The sequence below is a fragment of the Leuciscus leuciscus genome (assembly GCF_965113295.1).
Source record: "Leuciscus leuciscus genome assembly, chromosome: 18".
Taxonomy (NCBI): Eukaryota; Metazoa; Chordata; class Actinopteri; order Cypriniformes; family Leuciscidae; genus Leuciscus; species Leuciscus leuciscus.
Genome location: NC_138742.1, coordinates 21,364,851 through 21,387,190, shown reverse-complemented (window position 1 = coordinate 21,387,190; position 22,340 = coordinate 21,364,851). Strand labels below are relative to the sequence as shown.

Sequence of the window (22,340 nt, the reverse complement as noted above, 5' to 3'; positions counted from 1 at the left end):
CACTGAGAATCTTATCCGAAATCTTCTCTATCAACTGCGACATACCTTTTTTCCTTCTAGACCGAGGCCAGCAGCTTGGTTAGCCATCGCATGTTGTCTGTAACATTACCTTGCTGCTGAGAGGATAAAAAAATAAAAAAATCGATGGCATCAGCAAAACTTAAAGTTTAAATGTAATATTATTGATGTCTGACCAAACTATTAACCCATCTAAAATTAGTTTTGAGACAATTAAATTGCGATTTTTATCCTCTCGGTTGTGGATGAGATGGCAAACACATCTAACGTTTGTGCCGCTCCATGTGATTGGATGAGCCACGCTCCACTAACCTGCAGGGCAGCACTCTGGCAAAATAAAATAAGCACTGAATTATGAGACTGGCAGCAGGATGTGCAGGAGACACTGGATTTATTTTTTATGAGGAAGGGACAGTATGTCAAAAGCAGTTTTCTGGTACGACTCTGTGATTGGCTGGTTTAAGTATTTAGGAATATTGTTTAAAACACAGTGAGAGTGAAAAACAAGAGGAATGAGTTATTGTCTTGTAGTGCAGAAGTCATTATCCCTGGATGGAACACATTCCCCAAGAGAGATATTGTTATATCTGAGGGAGATTGTGACCTTGGATCTTGTGTGCTGAAAGAGTAGCCTTGAAAGACCAACCATGCCATAAATCAGGGATTTTAACAATTCCTGTCCCATTTGACTGGTATAAGTAGTTATGAAGCATCATGAAAAAGGCATTTATAATATACCCTGGTAATCCAGAGTTCTCGCGAGAGCACAAGTTGAATTTGCTCAGCGAGTTACTCTGGTGTCGAGTAATGAAGCTCATTAAATATGCCCCTCTATCTGAGCTGCACCAATCACATCGGGTTATCTGATATAGGCGGGCCAGAGGCAAGATGACGACAGCACTGCGACGTCGAAGTCATTATTAAACATTGCAAGATGGCTATGGATGAACACCATTTGTTTGAAACGGCTTTGGCCGCTACAATGAAAGATTTAGACTTTTTCTCTAAAAGAGGAACAGAAGACGGCGCTCGAATCGTTCCTTTGCAAGAAGGGCGTTTTGGCTGTTTTGCCGACCGGATCCGGTAAGAGTCTAATCTACTAGTTAGCTCCGCTGGTAGCTAACTTGTTGTGATTGGTCGTAGTGTTATCCAATTGCGTGCAGTAAGATTTTCAAATGCATGCTTGGTGCCGCCCCTCGAGCTGGCCAATTTTCATTAGTCAATGCCAGACCATTAATCTTTCAGATTTAGGTCTGGATTTCCAGGCTATTTATAATATGCACTACAATTCCAAAGTTTGATTATTTTTTTATTTTTTTATTTTTTGAAATTCTTATCATAGCTTTATTTATTTGATCAAAAACGGTAATATTGTGAATTATTACAATTTAAAGTAGGCTAACTGTTTTCTATTTTAAGCTTTCTATTAAATTTCATATTTGAAATCTGACAACAAATGTCTTATAAATTAGGTTTCTTATGCTCAAATAGCGTCAACAATGCTTCTTTTTCAGGATGGACCAGCCAATGCATATGTGCAGTCCTAAGCGTGTTTCTCAGAAGACAGACTGTTTCTACTGCAATCGGAGCTTCTAACGGCAGCCGCAGGGACGCAATGATTTTATCAATCAGCAAGTGGGTCTTTCATTTAGAAGGCGGGGCTTATTCCGCCATATTGCACATTACACTTTCTCTCATTCACAGTAATATGAGTGCACAGTCGTTCTCTACATAAAGTCTTTGCAACAGTGTGGCTGTGGCTTTATAAGTAATATTTTCATTGAAAAAATTTAGCAAAAATGTACAATATGGTGTCTAAAATACAACACAATATTAAAGGTGCTCTAAGTGATGTTGGGTGACGTCACTTCTTGTTGACGTTTAAAGTATTGTCAAACAAAATGGAGGCTAGCTAGACCCTCCCTCCTCCTCATCCGCACACTAACCCCCCAAACCACACCCCAAATCCTTCTTGTCTGTTATTCACTGGAACAGTTTGTTGTTTCGTGGTGCGGGTTAGCCCAGTTTGTTTTTCTTGCCGTTTGTGGAGCCTGGGGTGTCTACGGAGACCGCATTTTTTTTACAGTGTGTTCAGGGGACAGGCAGCTAGCGGATGGTGAGGAGATGTTTGCTGTATGTGAAAAAAAATGTTTTGGACTAAAAAATGCATGACATCGCTTAGAGCACCTTTAACTTCTTATTTATTAAACTCTGGCAAAGGAGCAAATTTACAGACACAGTTTTCCGTATTAGACATTTAATACTGTAGCTCACTCCAGAATGAATGTCATGGCAAACATGTTAAACATTAGCAATATAGCCCAGCTAACAGGGAATGTTCCCATAACTTTCACTAACGTTATGTAAATGTTAATAAAAAAAAAAACTTTCCTGAAATAATGGAACGTTCTTATAATTTTTATAGTTAAAATACAAAAGAACAAAGTTTTTAGAACGTCCTTGTGATGTTATTTGTACTTGACTGATGTTCTCATAATGTTGAGTGAAAACGTAATATATAATATATACTATATATATCCTAATGGGAATGTTAGCAAAACATTCTGACAACTTATTTTTGTTAGCTGGGAGGCAGTCTATTTATTTATTTTATTAACTGTTTGCAAGCACACAGTTAATCAAAATCAATTTGTTTGAAAAGCTTTTAGAGTGGTCTGTTTTTCTCCTCACACCAAGACATAGCTGGGTTTAATTTTTACTCAAGATTTGATATTGTAAATAAAAGCACTAATAATTTGTTATTGGATTGCCCAGTGATCCTATGGAGCATCTTGTTTAATTAGATGTATGGTATAATACCCATATCAAACGTCCCATATTTTCTAATCATTTTGATAGGCTTCATAAATGAATTAAACTAATGAAATAAAACTAATTAAACATATATTGTTATATAAATTGTTATATTGTAATCTGTACAACTGTTAAGCTTGTGTGTTTTTTTACACTGCAAATGTGACACATGTGAAGCAACATACCAAGGTACACTGATTTTTTTAAAGCCATGCAGAGACAGCAAAAAATAATTAAAATTGGGGAAAAACTATCAGCTCACTGTGTGATGGTTGATGATTCTCATGCTCAAGATGTGCACTGACTGTCATCCAATGACATAATTCTATATGTGTGTTTGACTCAATTCAAATGGTGCATCTGTTTTATAGAAAAAGTCAGTTTAGTACTGTACAAAACAGTAGACTTAAGGGGATACTTTGACAAGTTAGAATTGTATTATTATTATTATTATTTGATATGGTGGCTGGCCACGTGACAATTTTATCATAGGTGATTCTAATATACTGTAGACCATATTGTTAAAGGGAATATTGTCTTTTCTACAAATCTACAATTAAAATGTAGCTGTCAGCATGCATCTCTGTGATTAGCTTAGATGGGTGGTTACACTTCTCTGTCCATCAATCTGAAGCCTGCTATCCGTTACAGTGAAATCACAAAGTAAAATGTAACCATATGTTGGCTACAGTTGCAATTTTAACTTATACAAAAAAAAGAAAAGAAAATGTCCATCACTTCTGAACATGCATTCTCTCGCACTGAAACTACAAATATCCTTCCAGCAACTTTAAGCAGAACTCGATCCTGCAGTGAATAGTCCTTATAATCAGGGCTGTCAGTTGCTTAAAATGTTAATCAAGTTTTCCCAAATATAATTATATTGTACTGGTTTTTTATCATTAAATTGTCAGCCCTATTTACAAGCTATATTCCCTAACACAATACATTCCCTAAACACAAGGCCAGTTACATGTCAGCTGGTTTTTCGAGTGCTGAGGATACAAAAACAAAACTAGCAAGGATATCTCCATGACAACTAATGCAGGTGTTTATCTCATATTACACGTTGGCACGCAAAGTATTTAGTTAAAAAGCTATTTACTTATTTAACCAAATACTGTCCCCATCTCATATTGCAGTACCTCTATCTTTCCTTGGTCAACCTCATGCACACATAGTCAAACCACTTTCACACTTTTTCTTAGTGGACGTTTTAAGATAATACACAGGTGATATAAAAAAATATATATAATAACTCAAAGCAATGTTTCATGTCCACGTATTTATTGGTTTGGGAAATAGTCATGTAATAAGCGGGATAATGTCTTTTAGTAATACACTCAGCTGTATGCTCACTATAGTGTGCAACAATTGACCCTTAAGTAACAAAAATAAATGGAAATACACTGCAAAATATAATGCGATATAAAGTATTACTTAATACATTTTCATATATGGGAAACTACTGCTTATATTTTTCAATATACTGCAATATTGATACATATAAAAATATTTAGAAATTAAGACAAAACTAGCATTACATGTAATATTCATAAAGTTGTATGCTTTATTGTGTACATACATTGCACATACATGTTCCCATATAAATGTGAATGTATTGCACACACATATATATACACACATTCACAGAATAAGTTACAGCAGATTTCTAGTTGCCAGAATACTTTGCTTCTGACTGTTAAAGAAGAGTAAATGTTAAAATTAAATGTTATTTCACGTGTTTTGCTCAATATTCATATCAGAGGAGATCTGTTATTGTTTCATGTTCTATTATTTTGGAATTTAAAAAGGGTTTCTGGTACTTGTGAGTTTTTATTCCTTACACATCAGCCGGAGGATCAATGGTAGTCATGTTGCTGCTTATTTGCATAAAGGTTGTCAGTTCTCTTTGTCGCTTGTATTGACAGAAACGCCAACTCTCGTTGAAAATGAATGATGTCTGGTCACGTAGTTTTGTCATAGAGATAGAAAGCCCTAGAAAAAAGAAATCTAGACACTTGTAACATTAAATTAAACCTGGAAATCCATCTAGAAATATTCAAGGTGTGTTCAACTGCAAACACCTGCATAGGAGGATCATAGCTAGATCAGACTGAAATATTATAACCTCTCAATGATATGATCAAATGGCCTTATATTGGTTTGTTCAGCTGCCTGAACAGATATGCTAACAATATTGCCTGAGGGAAAACAGCCCTTCAAAATAGGAAATTCCAGTAGAGAAATGTTATTTTGATAAGAAGCACATAGAGAGGATAGAGTGTGAAAATGAGCATTTGTGAACAACTCTCTTTCAGAGCTGAGCGGGGGGGAGTTCTTACATAAACTTTAAGAAAGCCACATGTGTTTTATCTCACTCAAACAGTATTGTCTTTGATTTTGTGCAAAGGGCAAAATCCCAACTGTATTACTCCAGGGTTTCATATCATCTGGATGTTCATTAGCTTCAAATCCCCCATAGATACAGCTCAAAGAGAGAGAGAGACAGAGACAAACGGAGTGAGTGTGAGATGCCTCCTAACAATATTCCCCTCTCAGAGCAACTGTATTAAACTGTATTAAAGCCACAGTGTGTAACTTAGCGGCTTCAAACAGGCCTGCCTTTCTCAAAAGCATTTTGAGCTAAGTTGATCGTAGAGACTATTGGTGTCAATGGTTCTACGATCTACTTAGGCTTACAATATTTTTGTGAAATGCAGGCCTGGGGGTAGAAAGCAAGGTTAACTTATCGTCACATATACCCTGAACTGTCGGTGGATTATCCCAAACCTTGTTTCCTAAAGGTATGCAGGTTCCAAAACCGTACGTACAGTACATACCCTGAAAGTTAACTCAAATTTTGGAACCAGAAGTTGAGGTTATCTTCTTACTTTGAGTAAACTTACCCAGGTAAGTCGCATAACCTGCTTTCTGGAATACACCCCAAAAAATAATGAATTTGCAAACAAGTTTCAAACACTCCCCTTGTCTGCCATTGACACTTTTTGTATAGTGCTGGGACATATACATATATATATATACACACATATTAATATGTTATCTGCAGGGTCGGTCTTAAAAGCTGCTGTTCAAACTGGTAAACACTAAAATTACATAATGAAAACATTTACCTGTAAAATAAATAAATAAATAAACTGTATTTTCACAATTTTACAAATGCAAAAGAAAAGGTCATGAATGTTAAACTAAATGTAGGCTAACAGATTGATTGTTTGTTGCAATGTCACACCCATTTTACAACTTGACAAAACATTTAGAAAAGTCCCTATGTCATGTCCAAAATTACAGTTAAAAAAGTAATATTGGGAAATATTATTACAATTTTAATATATTTAAAAATTCCTGTGATGGCAAAGCTGAATTTTCAGCATCATTACCCAGTGTCACATGATCCTTCAGAAATTATCCAATATGCTGATTTTCAATGATATTTTCTGATTATTTGAAATAGTCTTTTGCAACAATACATTTTAATTTAAATTAGTATCCTGTATTGTTGACAATAGTATTCAATTTGAATGGTATATTAAATGTTATTGATCTATAATATAATATCATAAATAATATAAAATAAAATATTAAATTGCAAGATGTGGTCTTAAAGCAATCTGGTTCATATAAACATGTAATGCTGTCTCAAATATATGAATTAGTCCTTGTTTGGAAGGGAATTTTAGCTAGATATTCAAGTATCCCCACAAAACACCATGATAAACAAAACGTCAGAAGATATGTATGCTATTCTTGCGTTAGCATTGGTTGAATACCATTAAATCGAAAAACATCTTCCCATAGGCCTCTCTGTCCAAGCTTGTTTCTTTGAAGTGCTCTCCAACCAACAGTGTGTGTTGAATCATATACAATGCATCAGATGGAAGATGTTAATTCTGTTTCATCTGAAGTGTAATTCTAGAGCAATCAACAAACTGTGCTGCGGTGCTTTTGTTGTTCTCATTCATTATTCTCTCTCTGTGGATGAGATGTGATTCCCCAGCCCACAACAGACTCAGACTGCAGTAAATAGGTCAGCCCAGTCCAGCTGTCAGACCCTGAGGTGGACACCAAGGTTTTGGGGCGAAGGGAGAAGAGGAGATCAATCGCGTCGTGCAGCACACCTGGAGCTGTTCAAAAACGTTAGTATCACCAGGTGAGCTTCTAAGGCTACTGTGGACTGTGATCACAACACAGCTTTGTCTAAACTACTGCCATTACTGTTGATACAGGGAACAGTCCGCGACCACAGAACGCTCCAAACAGATGGAAGATATTCTGCAAACAGCTGCGGACATATTAGCTGCATATGGAAGCAGGCCAATAGTGACTGGCTGTTCTCAATGTTTACAGGTTGTTGCTCAGGCTGATTTAAACAGTTGTGGTCTCTCTGTAAGTGTATTTTACAAGATAGGTTGATTTTTTTTTTTTGAGGGTTGGGCAGTTGTCTGTTTGAGGTGTCAAAACTTGAGCCAAATTCACAGGGGATTTGTTGCTTTCTAACAGGTTTAGGTGATGACCGTGTGGTGTGAAAAATAACAAAAATGACAACTGTAGGCAGTTTTTTTCTCACAACCAATAGTCCACAATCTCTAGGAAATAGCCTAAAGCAGTTAGCAAGGATTTCTTGACACTGCAGGTTAACTATATTTTACAACCAAAGAGAACAATGAAATTAGTGGCACATTGTAACTGTATCACAACCCAGGAGAAAAAAAAAAGCAATGGGGTTCTTTATTCAGTTTTAAAGGACCCTTTATGGCAAAAAATAAATAAAATAAATCTATTCAGAGAAATGTCTTAAATGATTATATTACTTTCATGTTTAATGGTTATTTCTATGTTTTTCTATGGAATTCATATTCATTTGTATATCATTACATAAAAAGGATTTTGAAGGGGTTAATTTAAATGAACCGTATAACTGCAGCCAACTAATCATGATGTATTATCATTGCAATTGTTATGTAAACTTTGATGTAGTTTACATAACTGTTAATTATGTTAATTATGCTGTTAATGACTAAAATCTGAGAAGCACATTTAGTGGTGCATGCAAACGCATTCTTCTTTCAAGTCCAACTGAAATCAAAATTGACCCTATTTACTTTGTTAGCGCATATTACTAGTCTTGTGGTGAAAAATTAATCCATGCAAGTTAATGCACAGAAAAAAATTGTTTGCCGTCGTAATCTTTAATCAAATTATGAAAAGTTACTTCCGGTCTGGAATGGCGTTTCTTCTCTGATGATGTAGGTTTGACGGCTTGGGTTGGGAAACGCTTAACCACTCCCCTCAAACCGTTAGTCTGTTATGAGCGAGAGATGGAGAGGAGGAGCGCTAGAGTAAAACCCTGCCCTCTGTTCAATATTCCTTTTCACTGGGAAATACGTCACAACACTGGAGAAAAGTCATTTGCAACTTCCGGTTCACGCGGACTTTAAGTTGCAATCTTGAGAAAATTAAATAGGTGAATTGTACTAGTCTCTTGTAACACACAATATTTAAGTGCTGTTTCCTGCCTCATTTACTTCCATTGTAAGTGCCTTACTACAAACTTTTTGCACTGAAGAGACAAGTGAAGTCAAAACGCAAACAAACTGAATTATTAATGCAGGACTGAATGTAGGCTAATTGTTAAATAACCATTTAACAGTGATAGCCTACTAATGTATCATTAGCCTACTGCATCTAAAAATGTAAAATTCAGCATTTAAAGCATGCCATAAGGTAAGGTTGGGCAATAGCCAATTGCCAAAGAAATCTGACTTTTTGGGCTAAATGGTGCTAAATGGCAAACTAAATAGTATAATCTCAATATTATTATTTTTTAAATATTTGAATATAAAAAAAAACTGTATTTAATTTATATAAAATATATATATATATAATTATATCACATCCTGATCAATATTGTCCTACAAACAATGTTCATATTGAACTTCAATAATTGAAGGCTATGAAAACAAACATAGTGAATGTAACCTTGCAGTCTATCTGCCTTGCAGTCCATCCAAAAAAGGGATCAAATCACATTACATTCTAACAACAAAGTAAACGTTACATTTACTAAACTTGAAATGAAAATAAATAAAAACAAAACTGAAATTCTAAAAATACTCGTGTAGGTTTGAAATTCTTTAGCACATTTATGTTCACCAACAACAACAAATATTCAATAACAAATATTTTAGCTAAATATATTTATAATTTAGTGTTAATGTATATTTTAGTCAGAATTATTGCGCTCCTATTCTATTGCACTTCGTCTGTTCGGCGCACGGCGCGCATCGTTCACGGAAGTTTGCTGGACCTACGCCGGAGCCTCTACGCGCTGTAGGCAATGCGTTGGTTTTCATTTATACTTCTGCATTGTTGTCCGTGTTGACGCGCAATTACACATGCAGAGGGAGCATGTAAAACCGGAGGGAGGGGTTCTAGCAGACCAATCACAGCCCTTGCGTCCGCGTAGAATTGACGCGTTGTTATACATTTTTGGAGAGGTGCGGGTCAGGGTACGCCGAAGGGTACTGTACGTGTGCTACACACAGCACAGCAAGTAAAAGAAATATAAATTGGGCTTCAGCCTGCAGAAAGCCTGTCCACTCATGACAGAAAAATGGAAATATATGCTTGACTTTCTAACATTTACAGATGGAGAATATGTCCGTGGAATGTAAGTTATGCACTGAGGAAATTATTGGATGTCACTTCAGCTTAAAGATTATTAATAGAGGTAGCCTATATTTGTTTCCACCAATCGCTGCACAAGTGAAGTTTACGTATGATGACGAAAGCACGTTGTGATAGCCCTCCCGGAACCCATAGATAATGCATTGCAGTGCCTGCAGTTCGAAAAAAAAAAAGTATTTGGCCCTGTCCCAAATGGCACACTCCAGACTTGTGGACTTCCTCAGAGTCCACACTTTGGTGACGTCATGTAGTGCAGACCTATAGGGCCCTTGGCGCGAGTCCACGAGGGCGCATTGAGAAGTATTTTTGGGACAGACTCGATCGGCATGCCGGAAATAACGGTCTGGTTGTTGTTGGACAGGAGAAATCACATTTTTGCGCTCCGACGTCTTATCTGCATGTCAACTACACAGCCTAATTTTACAGTTCTATATTTTGATATTATGCATATCACCTGGGCATTAGACAATAGATAAATCATGCTTATTTAAATGATGTATACAGTTGTATATAATAATACATAATGTTCCATTTGAACAAAGATTACAATTCTAAAACATAATTTAAACATAATGTTTTCAATTTACAGGTTTCAATATTCATACTGTACTATGATTACATATGACTCAGTAAAGCCCTGACATTCGGTTCTATTTATTTAATGAATCATAATGCGATTGTATTATTAAACGCGCTATTATTATGTTTAAGACATCAACCACTGCTCGATGACCATAATGTTTGTATAAACTGTAGGTAACAACTGGTAAAATGTACATTTAGGTCATAAAAACAGTAATATTTTCTTCTCAGCCATGTCAACAATTATCCGTGAGTGAAATCTCCTCCCATCTGTTGTCTGATTGGCCTTTCGCAAGGATTCCTGGGTAGTTAAAGTGCGTGGACAATTCAAGTCCACGAGACCGAAAGTCCGCATGAAGTGCGCCATTTGGGACAGGGCCTTTGTATGGAAGTCTATGGGAACACTCTGGGCGAAATCGGCCAAAAAGAGGTGGTACTCCACAGAACATGACTTGACGCTGATTGGACTATATCCAGAGGCAGAACAACAGCGACTGCTAGCGTAACTCTGTGGTTGAATGCGAATGCGAACGATTAATATTTACATTCATCATTCATAACTAACCATTTAAACTTTATTATGGAAAAATTACCTCAGGTAATACTAATCCCGTGCTAATAGACACGCTGTAAATATGTACGTAAATATTTCATAATTTCCTGTTTAAAAGTAGTTTTCCATGGTTTTTCAAGTATGGACACGCTTGAAAAAGAATTCAGCCACTTTGGCTTACAAACCTATTCTATTTCTGCACCTATAGCAGCAAATTTTGCTTTCTCACCATCATTAATGGATTGGACTATCTCTCAGTGGTCAGCATTGGGTATTATAACATTTAAGGATCCTTATACAGATAATGTATTTGCATCTTTCCAGCAACTACTGGAAAAATGTGCATTGCCCAAACACGATTTATTTTTAGATATTTGCAGGTTCGCAGTTTTGTTCGGAACACACACCCTCAGTTTCCTATCCTCCCCACTGTTACTCCCAATGACTCAAACCTCAAACCTATCCATGTTATGAAGGGTATGATTTCACATTTTTATGAAGCAATCTGCTCCTTACGTGAAAGCTCACTGGCATCCATTAAATCTCAGTGGGAGGAGGACGTAGGAGAAAATATTCCAGAAGAACAATGGGAAAATATTTTACGTTGTGTACACTCCTCATCCTTCTGCGCCAGACTGGGTCTGATGCAGTGTAAAATCCTTCATCGCACCCACTGGACCAAAGTTAGACTTTCTAAAATATATTCCAATGTAGATCCCATGTGTGATTACTGTCATCAAACACCTGCGACTATTGCGCATATGTTTTGGTCTTGTCCATCTCTACACAAATATTGGTCTCTGATCTTTAAAACACTATCTGAAGTGCTTGGAATTTATGTTAACCCTTTGGCTGTCACAGCTTTATTTGGTACTCTCTCTCTTCCACTTGACACGCCCAAATACACGCTTTTGTCACTCTCCTGGCAAGACGCCTAATTTTAATAAACTGGAAATCGCCTATACCCCCTACTCATTCATCATGGATTAATGATATTTTTCATTTTGTCAAACTAGAAAAAATCAGACATACAATGAAGGGATCTTCTGATAACTTCTATAAAATTTGGGGTCCTTTCCTAGATTGTGTAGGAAAGTGAAATGGTCTTAAACACCTGTCTATCTACTCTGGTAGTAAAGAATCTTCTTACACGTGATATTAGTCTGTATATGTTTTTGGATGATCAAGCTTTTCATGGCTCCTTATTTTATTAACATTAGGGTTTATTTTTTTTATGGTTGTTACGTTTTGGTTTATGTTGCTGTTCTTGTTTATTGTACTTCTGTTGTTATTTTATTATCTCATGCGGAATGCTGTTTAAACGTAATTTGCATCATATGACAGATCCATAATATTTGTATATTTCATTTTTATTATTTCACTTAGAATTAACCTTATTCTGTCTCTGTTTGCTGTATGGTCCTTTCTATGAACAAGAGAGATGGAATTAAGTACATACATGTGATATATCAATGGTATCTGTAATTGTGTGATGTATTCTGTTTATGGAGAAAATCAAAATAAAGTGAGAAAAAAAAAGCATTCAGTTCAAGCATTCTAGACGCTGGGACAAGTCTGTGGCAAAACTCAAGTGTTTTCCACATACCATTCAGATCAGAAAGAAGATCGACAGCACTTGTTAGAGGCACGAAACATCTTTTAGCATTAGGTAAGTGCCTATTACCAACACAATCCAATCTGAAGTTAATTAATACATCAGACATAATTATTTTATATATATAAATATAGGTTGTTTGCGCACGTGATATCAGGAAGCAACGTAATACGCACATGACGACAGGAGGGTGACGGCGATGTGCAAATCGAGTTACTCCTCCCACTTCTGCTAGTTTTACTGAGATATCTTATCCTGTGCGAATTGGCCATTAATATTACAGACGTCCTGTGGTAAAATTACATTACTCCATCTACCCTTGTAAAGTTAATCCCGTCCGAATAGGGCCTAAGACTCACTCCATTGGCAGTGTTAAATCTTCAGCTGCACTGGTGAAAATGTTAAATGTAAAAAATTATTTCTTTGCTTTTAACAGACTAAAAGCCCCTGTAAGCGTGACCGAAGCGTCCTCTGTTTAATCTGAGCTGAAGTTCAGGGCAGCAGAAACTGGTCTGTGTGGTTGAGAGGAAGGGCTGCCATCAGTCAGATAACGTCTTCTCTCACAGTCACAGAGACTTTAATTAAAGCTGGCAGAACATGAATGAAAAGAAAAAAATATATGATGCTCTCGTTTAATGGGACCATGCATGAAATTACTTATAATATTATTGCTTTTTTCGTTTACCTGATAATATTGATCTTCTCAAATCACATTTTAGAGGCAAGAGGAAATGAACATGGCACTAGTAAGGAACACAAGGATATTCATATCCTGAAGGTAAACCCAGAACCACCATATTATACAGCCTTGTATGTATATCATCATAAAATTCCTTTTGCACCTATTCTCAAATGTATTTATACATGATGTTTGTTAGACTGGATTTGCTGGATAAAATATGTAATCAGCTCGTGTTTAAACAGTAAGAGTGTCCACATATTTATCTTCACTGTATTTACTTTTATAGCCTGCACAATCCTTCATTATTCTTGCCACAAATCTTTCATTTGCTTGCGTATACTGTCAAAACTCGAAATATTTTACTAAGGTTGTGCCAAAGAGAAATCTTCATAGAAATCTTTGTATTTCAGATGGACGGATGGGCTCTGCTTTAATGTAGGGGGTAAATTTAGGTAAAAAGAAACATTTTAGTTTCCCCTATTTCAATAATATCAATGAATACAAAACTTCAAAGAGCTAAAAAGGAGGGTAAATATATTTATGTATAATTTCATGATGGAATGCATTTAATTGTATAATGTTATGCATAAAAGTCTGTGTAATATGTATTATAGTCACAAGATGAAGACAGACTGAAGACAGGATACAAATATAAACAAGGTTTATTTAAACAAAAATTAAGAAAGTCATAACAGTGTGCATGTAAGGAACTAGCACACACATGAACAACAACTGACAAACGCAGAGTGAAGGTGAGGAACTTAATTACATAGTAATATTGAGGAAATAACGAACAGGTGTGATGATCTGATGAGTGTCCAATACAACTGATGACTGGAGGGAAACTACGAAAAAGAAACACACGTGACTGTTCAAAACTAAACTGAAAGTCCATGAAAACAAAAAAAGCAACCAAAACTGAGTGTGTATGACATATAGGCTATATTTTGGAAAAAAAACAGCAATTGGTGGGGAAAAAAACTTACCTGCTTCAACAATGAAATGGAAATGTATTAGTTAGTGTTAGACAGCTCAAATATAACCATTGGTATACAGGATTTTTGCAGAAGTATCTTCATTAGTTTCTTGTCAATAAGTTTATGCATCATGAAAGTCCTACATCAGTGGTCTTGAATGATTTATTTGCTGTAGTGCTCTGTTGGAAGGAAGAAAATAAAAAAAAAATGTGTCAAGAAATGTGATCAAGCCACATATATGAGCTGAAGACAGGTTTCAAATATGTTGTTTAGTTATTCCAGTGATGTTGAAGTCCTTTAAGAGAGTGGATACATTGCTGGAGAAAATGACAGTACAGTCAGTAATTAAAAAAGTAAAAGTTTCAAAACTAATTCAGGTGTAAGGATGTTTCATGCCACTTGTAATGAGCCTCTTCTTTCTTTGGAGCATAAAGAATGTTTTTAGGCATTCATCATGTTCACGCTTAAATGATTCAAGAAATGGCACTTGAAAGACATACACAAAAGCATGTCCACACAAACTGAGGAAGGAGACAATAAATAACAATAATAATAGATCTTCTGGATATTAGGATTGGGTGTTTACAGTTTTTCTCGATTGCTTAAACACATTTCTTGAAACTATGCCTCGTATTCTCAAAACAGTAAACACAAATCCATAACGTCTCACCCAGTTCCCCAAACATCCTAAAATGAAGCTCTACACTCAAAACCATTCACTCTTGCTGAAAAACCAAACGTTGCCCTCAGACATCACACACAAGCCCTCACAAACACACACACTACAACACAGTCTTATACTGGTGCAATAAATTCAAAACAATAAATCCCCCCTTTTTTTAGTTATCATTTGGATGTAAATGTGATCCCACTCTTCATGTAAATTTGATTTCATCATGATTAAGTTTTTAATAGTTCTCAATCGCCCTCTCCCGATGGTCATTTAATCATTTATGGCTCTTATCAAAGGAAATTCTCACTGCATTAACCCAGGAATCACTTTATTTTCTGCATAGAGCCGCAGTTCTGTTACTCTGCGGAAGAAACGCTATGTGAAAGAACCATGGGAGCGTGCCGTAGCAAAATGTGTGAAATAAAAATGAATTTAAACCAAATACAGTACGAGTATAGTGTTCTTGAGAGATTTTGTGCCTCGCTACTCCTTTATCTACAGCTCAGTCACTCTTCGGAATCTCATTTACACTAAATGAAACTCTAAATCTGTCATTACTGCTGATTGCTCTGACCAGTCTCTCTCCATTTATCCATTATAGTGAGATTTAGCTTTTAACTCATCTTGAAGTCTTTGAATGAGTTCCATAGTTTGGGCTCAATCACTCTTATTACTGACAATAGAACAACAGAGCAGGCCTATACTCTCTGAACCATCATTATCACAGAGATCGGCAAGACGTAATGTCTTTTTTTTTTACATTTGCTTTCTGAAACTCTCACTAAAATGCTCTCTTATGGATGCAGTAAAGATAAGAAAGGTTGAGTAAATGAAGAGTGATGACTGAAAGTACTAGCTTATTATGTCTTTCTAAACTCAAAAAGGCTTTAAAAGTTTATGCATTTGCAATGGCATATGATCACGTTAAACTGGCAGTGTGAGAGATTGTGTTTATTTAAGGAAAAGTGACATTTAAACAGAAAAGAAAAATGACATTTCATTTTTTTATGTATTGTAATGGACTGAAAGAAGTTGGATTGCATGCGGCGAGAAGAGAGCGAAAAGAAATTGATTGTTTATGCTAATCAGACCTGCAGTTCTGTTATGACCACATACCTGGGTACAATACGAAATGTACGCTGGATATTGACTCTGCTCTGGGGAAGCCATTGATTCATCTCCATTTTATAATAGAGACAAAGTAAAACACACACTTCTTTGATGGTCATCTTACAGTAAGCAGTGCTGTTAAAGGACAAGTTCAGTATTTTACACTTAAAGCCCTGTTTACAGATCGTTTCTGATGAAATAGAACAGTTAAGATTAAATTAAAGGGGGGGAGCGAAAGAAACCTAAAATTCTCGGGACGGCAGCATGTGTCCAAATTTTTATCTTAACCGTTCTATTTCATCAGAAATGATCTGTAAACAGGGCTTTAAGTGTAAAATACCGAACTTGTCCTTTAAGGTTAGTGTTTGTGAAGTGGAAGCACAGAGGACAGTTTTAAAGGACGATTTCTGTCGAGGCTGACCTCTGATTTTGGGTCTTTTCATCATCTGTCACCCTGTCAAAAAACTGTAGCTAATGAAGCTGTCAGCATTGTGAAATAATTTCCATCCTTCATACCGCCACCTCAACTAATGAATTAGACAGGGCGATCACCACAGATGCACCCTGATAGGTTCAGTGAGGGTTAGTCTTTTTATAGTGTTATGGCACCTGCTGTACCAATTTTTGTATATTCGTATTATTCTTCAATTGGCATTTCTGGCTGAGAGTCTATGGGGCATAGACACAATCTGAAAATGGGCGGAGACACAAACGTATCAGATAGGCTCATGAATATTAATAAGTTTATCTATTGCATATTCATTCATTCGATCTACTCTACTAGATTTTCCAGCATTATATCTGTCAAAAATGGCTCAGACTAAAATTGTGGTTCTGCGATTTTGGTACACGGCCCTGTCATTTTTAGTTGATGGTTTTGCTGGTGTTTTGTTAAAATGCGTATTCGCCATGTATTGTGTGAATTGTGTGTATAACCTTTTTTTTTTAATATATATATATATATATATATATATATATTTTTTTTTTTTTTTTTAGAGACTTTAGGTTTCTTTATTCTTCTTTTAATGATTCAATTTGTAAGCTAATTTAAATAGATACGTTTTGAGAAGATGACGCAGATGGGTCTCGACGTAGTGTTTAAAATGGTTCTAAAGTGTGCATTTCCTGGATGTCCGAATCGTGAGAAACCAATGAGAAAACATAAAAGTGCCTTTCCAATGCCGCAAAATGATTGGCTTACCTTTCACACTTTCCTATCGTGAGCGTCATCTTCGCGTATGCGTCGTGGCACTCTCGTGAACTCTCGTCAGAGGCCCACACGGAAGAAAATTAATAGTTGAAAAAAGTTGTTATTTTTGTAAACAAAAGTATTTTCGTCGCTTGATAAACTTAAGGTTGAGCCACTATAGTCATTTGGACTATTTTAACAATGTCTTTACTAACTTTTCTGGACCGGCAGATGGAATTACCTCGCAGCCTATGAAGGAGTGAGCCAGCTCTCAGATTTCATCAAAAATATCTTAATTTGTGTTCTGAAGATGAACGAAAGTCTTATGGGGTTGGAACAACATGAGGGTAATTACTGACAGAATTTTCATTTTTGGTTGAACTAACCCTTTAACATGAGAAGATGGTGTGATTACAGAATTATCAATGGAGAGTGAAAAGCTGTTGGATTTTTCCAAATTGGATTTAGTGCCAACAAGAAGAACCTCTGTTTTATCAGTATTCAGCTTGAGACAATTGCATGAAAACCGGGATTTAATCTCTTCTAGACAGTCCAAGAGAGAAGAAGGAAGAAGAGTGAAATTTGGCTTGGAAGGCAATTTGTCCGGTGTCGTCCGCAGAACTAATACCGTATTTCCTAAAATTTAACCAAAGGGTAGTAAGTAAATGATAAATAAAAGAGCACACCAAGGTGACAAGGAACATGAAATTGTCTAGCTATGACTTATGGGAGTATAATTAGAAGTATAAATACGAGGAAACGTAGGCCAAATTCCCTTTAATCATCCATCACAATGAGTAAAACCAAAGAATATATTTCGGATGTGCAGCAAAAAATTGTTGAGCTATAAAGTCACAGCCAATCAGAATCCAGTCGACTTTGAGCATATTTGAGCATATAAAGCTGCAGACATCATAAACAGAACATTTCATAGGCTCATGTAGTGTAAGATATTACATAATTATATGTAGAAATTAGCAGTTCCTGCTAGAAATCTTATAATGGGCCGTGGTTGGATCTTCCATCAGGACAACTATCCAACACAAACATCAAAATCAACACAAAAATGTGTCACTGAGCACAAAATAAAGCTTCTGCCATAGCCATCCAAGTCCACTGACCTGAACTCATAGCAGATGAGTGGGCTGAACTGAAGAGGAGAAGCACCAACATGGATCTGGGAATCTGAAGGATCTGGAGAGATTCTGTATGGAGGAATGGTCTCTGATCTCTTGTCAGGTGTTCTCCAAACTCGTCAGGCATTATAGGAGAAGACTCAGAGCTGTTATCTTGGCAAAAGGAGGTTGCAAAAAGTATGTAATTAAAGGGTGTCAATAATTATGACCAATAATTATCACGTGTTTGTGAGAAAATGCAGTTGGCATCTGTGTTTGTATCTATATAATATCCTGCTTAATTTGCTGGGTGTATCATTTTCTGATGATCTAATGCTTGGATAGGTATAAATCACGTTGATCCAAAATAATATGCGTTTATAATTTTCCTGTTTGGCATTTACCTCTTTCTCTTAGAATGATTAATGCTCATAAATATGTAAGGCAGAAATATTATTAACTCCACACTAATGTTGTCAGGAAGGCCACAAAGCAAAATGAAAAGCCTTGGAGAAAAAAAATATATATTTCTTTTTGACACAAAACCAAAAAAAAAAAAAAAATTATGTTATGTTATATTTTTTGGGGTCTGTAATATTATTATTATTTTAGAAATGAATCTTTTTTTAGCAAGGATGCATTAAATTGATCAAAAGTGACAGTAAATGCATTTACATTTGTAGAAAATTCTATTTCAAATAAATGCTGTCTTTTTACCTTTCTATTCATAAGAGAATCATGAAAAACCACAAAAACTGTATAGCACGACTGTTTTCAACATTGATTATAACAATAAAAATTTATTGAGCATCAAATCATCATATTATAATGATCTCTGAAGGATCGTGTGACACTGAAGACTGGAGTAATGATGCTGAAAATTCATCTTCGCCATCACAGGAATACATTACAATATAAAAATTATTACAGTTTTTCTGAATTGCTAAAACACATTTCTTAAAACCATCACTCACTATGTCAAAACCTTGTTTTCAAACCACAGAACCTGTGAATGTGAATCCTGCCTCAAAACCATTTTATCTGTGCTCAAAATCAAACAATGCTCTCAGATCATACACAGAGAGTCAATATTTTAGACACTACAGATCTTTCATTAAACACTACATCAAACAATGGAGAACACAGAACCCAAAGCATGCAGTTACAGAAAAAAGTATATTGTAACAAAGTAAAAAAAAAAGTGCAATTATGTAAAAAAGTATAGTAATGACAACTTACAGTAGAAAGGTGAATAAATGGTATACTGTATGCACTGCAAGTATAGTATTGTACTGAATATTGAATAGTATTAAATGTCTGTATACTTGCACTTGCATACTGTGAATATACAGTGACCCAACTGCAAAAGCCAAAAAGGTTACAGTAACAAACTCTAAATGAAAAGCATGTTACAGTCACTCAGAAGAGTTGTGCAACTGCAGAATCAAGGTCAGTGAGAGAGATTCTGCTTCAGCATCATGTTGGTCCGGCCGGAGGAGTTTCTCCACGTCTCAGAAAAATGTCATCTCTGCAGGCAAAGGGAAAAACCCTAAAGCAGATCCAGCCTTGACAACATTCTCCACACCTTGCTCTTCCTCGTCCTCCTCCTCCTTGTTCACCACCTCTTACACACATACTTTTCCTCCTCTCCCTCTTATATTGTTTCCATCCATTGTTGGTATCAATATTCAGTGCAACATTTTGAGTCAATTTTGGGACTCTGAACTGACTTGTATTATGTACAGTTGGTTTAGTCACATCATTAGAAATAAGTTTGAACAATTTTGAGTAGTTGTGTGCAGTGGTGTAGTCTAGTTTTTTGTAGTGAGTATACTCTAATATAACACCCCCAGCTCCCCCCCCCCCCCCCCCCCCCCCCGCCCCCCGCCCGCATACTCACCCAGCCCAGAGCGTCACCCCATAAGCACCACCACACTCACTAATGCATACAGTATGCATCGACATGTAATTGAGAGCATTATGAAATACTAAGTGTTATCAACTTATTTATTTGTTATATGAATATGGTCCCTGAAGCACAGGTTTTATCAGTTGACAATTATCAACAAATTTTTTTTAAAAACATTATAGGCACAAATACAAATTTACTTTTAGAAATGGTGTTTTTGAAAAAAAATTTATTTTAAAATACATTTTACTGTGCAATTCCTTTCTAATTAATTTGAGTTAGACCGAACTTTTATTTTGGTGGGTTGTAGACATTTGAGTTTCTGTGTGTTTTAATAAACTATTATTATTATTATTATTATTATTATTAGGCCTGAAGTATACTCTGTGCAATAGTAATATATTTCTGTTATAATTTCTTCAAGTTATACAGAACTTTTATTTTGACAGGTTGTCGTAAAGACATAACAGTTTCTGTGTGTATATGAAACGAATGAATGACGATAGTTTTATCAAATGAAATGGTGAAATTCTCATCAAGTGACTCTCATAGCAGCTCTGCGATGAAATGCACATGTGTAGCCTACATCATGTCTCAATACAGTGAAACGCTGAAAATACCACGAGCGTGAGTCACGCGTGCTTCTGTGTGTGTATGTGTGTGTGTGTGTGTGTGTGTGTGTGTAGTGGAGCATACACTGAGCGCTCATTCCCAGAGACGCGTAGAACAATTGCAGTCTCTTTTAGCTTTAATATTCATAGACACTAGTCCATATCGAGATTTGATTCATTGTACAGCAGCTACTTTTGATTTATTCATTCAAAAATAGCCTAATTCCGTGACGTTCTGCTTTATATAGCAAGTTCCATTTGTGACTGGATTCCGCGATTCGATCCGTCGCTTTGCAAACACAGACGGGGTGAATTTATGAATGAAAGTGTGAAAGTTCTGACACAAAACGAAGTTGATACGTATCCTCACGCTTTTTTTAAGTGGGTATACGCAAATCCTTGGCCTTTTCTAGTGGGTATACGGCGTATACCTGCGTATCACGTAGACTACACCACTTGTGTGTAAACGATGACAACTGTGTTGTAGTTGTGTTTAACTTTTGCCTACCTGTGTTTAGCGTTTTGAAACAAGTGCATCAGTGCAAAATGTGTTTTAGTGAGTGAGAATGTGTTTAGAGTTTTGAAAAAAGAGTGCATGAGATTTGCAAACAGTGTTTTAACTACTTGAACCTGTTTAATGTTTACAGAAAGAGTGATTTATTAGACTATTGAGAATTTGGTTCAGATAATGGGGTTTAGTGTTTTAGCAATTCAGAAAAACTGTAATATAGAAAAAAAATTGTATTTTACAATATTACTGTTTTTACTGTATTTTTGATTAAATAAATGCAGCCTTTGTGAGCATAAGAGACTTCTTTCAAAAACATTCACATTTAAAAAATCTTAGCGACCGCAAGCTTTTGAAAAGTAGTGTATATTACAGTTGTTCTCAATTGCTAAAACACAATTTCTGAAACCTTGCTCCTTTTTCTTAAAACATTGAACACAAAACCTCATCTTCAAGCACTATTTACAAAACCTCTGACTCCTCTTGCAAAATGAAACTTTCGCCTCAAAACAGTTTTACCTGTGTTCAAAATCAAACACTGCTCTCAAATCATAAACAAAGTGATCAAAATGATATACACTATCAAGCAGTCAGTAAACAATACACCAGAAAATAGAAAACACATTGTTCAAAACATATAGTTCTCGAAAGATATCTATGGACTGCTATTCTGTTTGTAGACTTACCCGTGTGTCAACGCCAGTGAAGAATCCTCTGTCGGCCACCGGAGGTCTCACTCTCCTGAATATTAGCGTTGGTTTTGAACTACATTTCCCAAGAAGCCACATACTGGGACTGATTACTGCACACCTGATCTTCATCACCAGACTATTTAAACCCTGCCTGTTCATGCACAATTTGCGAAGTCTTGTTTGCCCCGGCTGCATTTCTGAGCATTGTATTGTCATTGTATTGTCATTGTATTGTCATTGTATTGTCTGCCTGTGTTTGGACCCTGCCTTGGATTACCGTTTACGACTCTTCTCTGCCTGCCCTTGATCTCTGTTTCACCTGGACTCTCACTTCTGTTGTTAGCTGCCTGCCTTGACCTTTTGCCAATTTTGACCACGTTTGTTGTTCTGTCTCTGATATTGTTGTTTGCCCTGGTATTTTGACCCACGCCTGTTTGTACACTGAGCTTGCACCTTTGTTAAATAAAACTGCACATGGATCCTAATCAGTCTGTGTCACAGAAGACTTCGCCACCTACAGATCCAGCAGTTCTCAGCGAGCTTTCTGCCCAAGCGAATCAACTGGCGATTCAACAACTAAGTCG

At 36.2% G+C, this 22,340-nt stretch overlaps 1 long non-coding RNA gene across 1 annotated transcript in view; it reads right to left on the bottom strand.

The window, feature by feature from the left end:
• Positions 1 to 19,517, bottom strand: part of LOC309480123 — a 390,541-nt gene extending 371,024 nt beyond the window's left edge. The window contains exon 1 of the long non-coding RNA XR_014199544.1: positions 19,456 to 19,517. This is a non-coding gene — a long non-coding RNA (uncharacterized lncRNA). The remainder of the gene's footprint in view (positions 1 to 19,455) is intronic.
• Positions 19,518 to 22,340: the final 2,823 nt, after the last annotated feature.